The sequence below is a fragment of the Pristis pectinata genome, chromosome 2, assembly GCF_009764475.1.
Source record: "Pristis pectinata isolate sPriPec2 chromosome 2, sPriPec2.1.pri, whole genome shotgun sequence".
Lineage (NCBI taxonomy): Eukaryota > Metazoa > Chordata > Chondrichthyes > Rhinopristiformes > Pristidae > Pristis > Pristis pectinata.
The window spans coordinates 51058884-51065577 of record NC_067406.1 but is presented as its reverse complement, the minus strand read 5'-3'; positions in this window follow the sequence as shown (position 1 = coordinate 51065577).

Genomic DNA, 6694 nt, shown 5'->3' with positions numbered 1-6694 from the left:
TGGTCATGGCATGCATCAACTCCAGCCTCCCAGACAACCTCAACCCACTGCAATTCGTCTACCACTGAAACAGGTTTACAGCAGACGCCATCTCCCTGGCCCTGCACTCATCTCCGGAGCATCTGGACAGTAAAGACACCTACATGAGACTATTGCTTTTTGATTATAGCTCCACCTTCAATACTATAATTCCAAGCAAACTCATCACCAAACTCTGAGACCTGAGACTCAACACCTCCCTCTGTAACTGGATCCTTGACTTCCTGACTAACAGACCGCAATCAGTGAGGATAGACAGCCACACCGCCACCACGATTATTCTCAATACTGGTGCCCCACAAGGCTGCGTCCTCAGCCCCCTACTCTACTCCCCATACATTCATGACTGCGCGGCCAGATTCTGCTCTAACACCATGTACAAGTTTGCTGATGGTACCACTGTAGTGGGCCGTATCTCAAATAATGTTGAGTCAGAGTACAGGAAGGAGATAGAGAGCTGAGTAACATGGTGTCATGACAACCTTTCCCTCAATGTCAGCAAAACAAAAGAGCTGGTCATTGACTTCAGGAAGTGGAGCGGTGTACATGCTGAGGTTGAGAGGGTTGAAACCTTAAAGTTCCTAGGAGTGAACATCACCAATATCCTGTCCTGGTCCAACCACGTAGACGCCGCGGCCAAGAAAGCTCACCAGCGCCTCTACTTCCTCAGGAGGCTAAAGAAATTTGGCATGTCCCCTTTGACACCAATTCTTAAAGATGTACCATAGAAAGCATCCTATCTGGATGCATCACGGCTTGGTATGGCAACTGCTCTGCTCGTGACAGCAAGAAACTGCAGGGAGTTGTGGATACAGCTCAGCACATCACAGAAACCAACCTCCCCTCCACGGACTCTGTCTACACTTTTCACTGCCTCAGTAAAGCAGCCAACATAATCAAAGACCTCACCCACCCTAGACATTCTCTCTTCTTCCCCCTTCCAGCGGGCAGAAGATATAAAAGCCTGCAAGCACGTACCACCAGGCTCAAGGACAGCTCCTATTCCACTGTTATAAGACTTATTGAACAGTTCCCTAGTAAGATAGGATGGACTCTTGACCTCACAATCTACCTCGTTATGACCTTGCACTTTATTGTCTACCTGCACTGCACTTTCTCTGTAGTTGTTTCACTTTATTCTGCATTCTGTATTGTTTTACCTTGTACCACCTCAATGCACTGTGTAATGAATTGATCTGTATGAACTGTATGCAAGACAAGTTTTTCACTGTACCTCAGTACAAGTGACAATAATAAACCAATGCCAATTCCTCTCTCTGTCCCTTTATCTATCCCTCTTTCTGCTTCCATCTCTGCCCTTTTCCCTATACACTAACCCCTGCTTTCTAACCCTACCCTCTGCCCTCTGTTTGTCTCCTCCCTATTTGACTCTCTCTCTTTCCCCACCACTGTTCCCATTTCTCATCCCTTTATCTCTCTGTCCCCTCTCTTCCCCAAATGCATCTCTTCCTCTCCCTCTGCATTCCTTCACACACTCTGCCCCCTCTCTTTCTTCACTCTCTCTCTCCTTCCCCTTTCCTGCTTCTCTCTGCACCCCCTTTCTCATTCCCCTTGCGCTCTCAGCTCTTTCTCTGCATGCTCTCTCCTTCTCCCTCTCCCCTTCATCCCTCCCTCTTCCCCATTGGTCTTACCTTCCCATCTTTGCTCCTTATCACTGTCTTCCCTTGTGCCCCACACTCGATCTCTGTCAGCCCTCTTGCTCCTTCCTCCCCATCTGTACTTCTGTACTATGCCTCCCTCTTCTCTGCACCCTTATCTCTCTGTCCCCCTTGCTCTATCTCTCACTTTCTTCCTCCTCGCTCACTCTCTTTCAACCCCTGGCTTGCTGTCTCTCTATGCCCCCCTTGCACTCTTTCTCTCTCACTCTTTCTCCCGTTCTTGCTCTCTTTGTCCCCTTCACAGTCTCTATTTCCCTTGCACTTTCTCTCTGTGGTCCCCTTGCTCTTTCTTTGTCCCTGCTCAACTCCTTTACACTACATTTTCTCTCTCACTCACTCTCTCTCCCCTTCTCTTTAAATAACTGATTTAGATGTGCTACTATTAACATCAAATTTAAATAAAACAGTTTCTAAACTATAATTACACTTTTACAAAATGATTATCTTTTGATTTAATTATGTCACAGCCAATGTGCAAAAATAACCAACACTGTGGTGTTAAAACTAATATAGCAAGATGCCAAACCAGTAGATGGTGCTGCTGCATTGCATTAAAACAAATGTTCACACTAGCACACAGTATCCCAGTGCAGCACTATCCATTATCTCAAAGGAACGATACAAAATTCTAAAGATAAACTAAAATGATCATTGAAAACATAACCAAAGAGCAGAACCTGAGGAAGTATCCATTTGCTTTTATCAAACTTATAGCTTTAATCAAAATTAGAACTATTGATTTTTATTCAGGCTGGGACATACTGCACCCTAGTTTAAGGCAGTTATAAATGAAACCCATAACAACCCTTTATGGACCCATTAACCCTTTATTATAAGGGTTAGATTTTATAAGGTTCTTTTTTAAGTTGTTTTATAAGTTTTTAATCGGGAATAGTGAGGGCTAGAATGCGCAGGCACATGACGTCGGCAGGTAAGGTACGGGCAGTTTAAAAAGCAAACCGCCATATCCAGCAGGCAGCGTCAGAGCGGGCAGCCGAGTGAGAGGGAGCAGAGTGGTCGGGCTTTGGCTCAAGGGGCTTCAGCGTAAAGGGGCAAGGCAGGTGAGTAGCTGATAGGTAGGTAAAGGTTAGGTTTACCTGATATCCATTATAAATTTTTAAGTAGAAAAACTAGGGGGAAGAGAGAATTAGTTCTGATGGAGGACATGGTGGTGTGCTGCAGCTGCTTGATGTGGGAGCTAGTGGACCTTGCTGTGGGTCCACAGGATTCTAGAATGGGAGGGAGAACAGCCAGAAGTCGTGGTTCATGTTGGCACCAACGACATAGGTGGGAAGAGGGATGAGGTCCTGAAAAGTGAGTTTATCGAGTTAGGCAGAAGGCTGAAGAACAGGACCTCGAGGGTAGCGATCTCGGGATTGCTGCCAGTGCCACGCGATAGTGGAGGGAGGAATAGGAGGAGATGGCAAATAAATGCGTGGCTGAGAAGTTGGTGCAGGAGGGAAGGTTTTAGATTTTTGGATCATTGGGATCTCTTCTGGGTAAGGTGGGACCTGTACAGAGAGGACGGGTTACACCCAAACCTGAGGGTGGCCAATATCCTTGCGGCCAGGTTTGCTATGGTGGTTCAGGAGGGTTTAAACTAGATTGTGAGGGGGAATGGTACCGGAGGAGTAGGTCAGAGGAAGGGGATGGGGAAAGGTCAGATCTGACAGGTAGAGAGGCTTTGAGGAAGGAGAAGCGGAGTACAGGCTATAAAAGTAGTAAGGTGGATGGGCTAAGGTGCATTTACTTAAATGCCAGAAGCATCAGGAATAAGGGAGATGAACTGAGAGCTTGGATTAGTACATGGGACTATGATATTGTGGCTATTACAGAGACATGACTGACATCAGGGCAGGAATGGATATTGAATATTCCTGGTTTTCAGTGTTTTAAAAGGGATGGGGGGGGGGGGAGAAGAGGAGGAGGCGTGGCGTTACTGGTCAGGGATACTATTACAGCTGCAGAAAGGGTTGATAATGTAGCAGGATCCTCTCTAGAGTCAGTATGGGTGGAAGTTAGGAACAAGAAAGGAGCAGTTACCCTCCTGGGAGTATTCTATAGGCCCCCCGGTAGCAGTAGGGATACTGAGGAGCAGATTGGGAGGCAGTTTTTGGAAAGATGCAAAAGTAACAGGATTATTAAAATGGGAGACTTCAACTTTCCAAATATTGATTGGCACCTACTTAGTGCCAAGGGTTTAGACGGGGCGCAGTTTGTTAGGTGTGTCCAGGACGGATTCCTGACACAGTATGTTGACAGGCTGACTAGAGGGAATGCCATATTAGATCTAGTTTTAGGTAATGAACCAGGACAGGTGACAGATCTATCGGTGGGTGAGCATTTGGGGGACAGTGACCATTGCTCCATAACCTTTAGAATTGTCATGGACAGGGAAAGGAGCAAAGAGGACGGGAAGATATTTAATTGGGGAAAGATGAATTATGAGGCTATAAGGTGAGAACTTGGGAGTGTAAATTGGGGTGACATTTTTGAAGGGAAACGTATTATGGAGATGTGGTCAATGTTCAGGGATCCTTTGCAGGATGTTAGGGATAAATTTGTCCCGGTGAGGCAGAGAAGGAATGGTAGGGTGAAGGAACCGTGGGTGACGAGAGAGGTGGAACAACTAGTTAGGAAGAAGAAGGCAGCATACATAAGGTGTAGGCAGCAAGGATTGGACAGGGCTTGTGAGGAATATAGAGTAGCAAGGAAGGAACTTAAGAAAGGGCTGAGGAAAGTGAGAAGGGGACATGAAAGGGCTTTGGCGAGTAGGGTTAAGGAGAATCCCAAGGCTTTTTTCTCGTACATGAAGAGCAGAAGGATGGCTAGAGTAAAGGTAGGTCCGATTAAGGACAAAGGTGGGAGGATGTGCCTGGAAGCTGTGGAAGTGTGTGAGGTTCTCAATAAATACTTCTCTTCAGTATTCACCAAGGAGAGGGGTCTTGATGATGCTGAGGACAGTGTTGGTGAGGGTAATGTTCTAGAGTATGTAGATATTAAGAGAGAGTATGTGTTGGAGTTGTTAGAAAATATTAGGACAGATAAGTCCCTGGGGCCTGACGGAATATTCCACAGGCTGCTTTGTGAGGAGAGGGAGGAGATTGCTGAACCGTTGGTTAGGATCTTTGAGTCCTCGTTGTCCACGGGGATGGTAGTGGAGGATTGGAGGGTGGCAAATGTTGTCCCCTTATTCAAGAAAGGCAGTAGGGATAGTCCGGGGAATTACAGGCCGGTGAGCCTTAAGTCTGTGGTGGGTAAGCTGTTAGAAAGGATTCTAAGAGATAGGATCTATGAGCATTTAGAGAATCATGGACTAATTAGGGACAGCCAGCATGGCTTTGTGATGGAAAGATCTTGCCTCACAAGACTGATAGGGTTCTTTGAGGAGGTGACCAGGAAGATTGATGAGGGTAGTGCAGTGGATGTGGTCTACATGGATTTTAGTAAGGTGTTTGACAAGGTTCTGCATGGTAGGCTTCTTCAGAAAGTCAGAGGCCAAGGGATCTGGGGAGGCATGGCCGTGTGGATTCAGAATTGGCTTGCCTGTAGAAAGTGGTGGAGACAGTGCATTCGGATTGGAGGGCTGTGACTAGTGGTGTCCCACAGGGATTGGTTCTGGGACCTCTACTTTTTGTGATATTTATTAATGACTTAGATGAGGGGGTGGAAGGGTGGGTTAGCAAGTTTGCAGATGACACAAAGATTGGTGGTGTTGTGGATAGTGTGGAGGGCTGTCGAAGCTTGCAGTGGGATATTGATAGGATGCAGATCTGGGCTGACAAGTGGCAGATGGAGTTCAATCCAGAGAAGTGTGAGGTCGTACACTTTGGAAGGACAAACTCCAAGGCGGAGTACAAGGTGAATGGCAGGATTCTGGGCAGTGTGGAGGAGCAGAGGGATCTGGGGGTTCATATCCACAGATCACTGAAAGTCGCCTCACAGGTAGATAGGGTAGTTAAGAAAGCTTATGGGATGTTAGCTTTCATAAGTCGGGGGATCGAGTTTAAGAGCCGCGAAGTGATGATGCAGCTCTACAAAACTCTGGTTAGGCCACACTTGGAGTACTGTGTCCAGTTCTGGTCGCCTCATTATAGGAAGGATGTGGAGGCATTGGAAAGGGTGCAGAGGAGATTTATCAGGATGCTGCCTGGATTAGAGAGTATGGATTATGAGGAGAGACTAAAGGAGCTAGGGCTGTTCTCATTGGAGAGAAGGAGGATGAGGGGAGACATGATAGAGGTATACAAGATATTGAGAGGAATAGATAAGAGTGGACAGCCAGCGCCTCTTTCCCAGGGCACCAATGCTCAAAACAAGAGGACATGGCTTTAAGGTAATGGGTGGGAAGTTCAAGGGAGATGTCAGAGGGAGGTTTTTCACCCAGAGAGTGGTTGGTGCATGAAATGCACTGCCTGGGGTGGTGGTGGAGGTTGATACATTGGACAAGTTCAAGAGATTGTTAGATAAGCATATGGAGGAGGTTAAGATAGAGGGGTATGTGGGAGGAAGGGGTTAGATAGTCTTAGGTGTGGTTTGAAGGGCAGCACAACATGGTGGGCCGAAGGGCCTGTATTGTGCTGTATTGTTCTATGGTTCAATGGTTCTAATTTGAACTTGGTAATTCAGATCATGGGAATGCCTGTCCTGTGACCAAGCAACGTGCACTACCAAATGTACTGAACATTGGACTGGATCATGTAAGCCACCAAGCAATAGCATGTATAGATCAGATTTTCACTTCCAACCTCAGCATTCAGCTCGCAACTTCTGTACTCAGTAGTGTAGACTTATTGAGACAGAAGGATTGCTTATCTTTGCATCCTTGAGGTAGCCTTAGGAGATGTCACTGATTTAGCACCTAATATTCACTAGTAGTGGCTTATGACCTCAAACGCCATCTATAAATTTGCCAATGACACCACTCTTGTTGGTAGAATCTCAGATGGTGATGAGGAGGCGTACAGGGGTGAAAT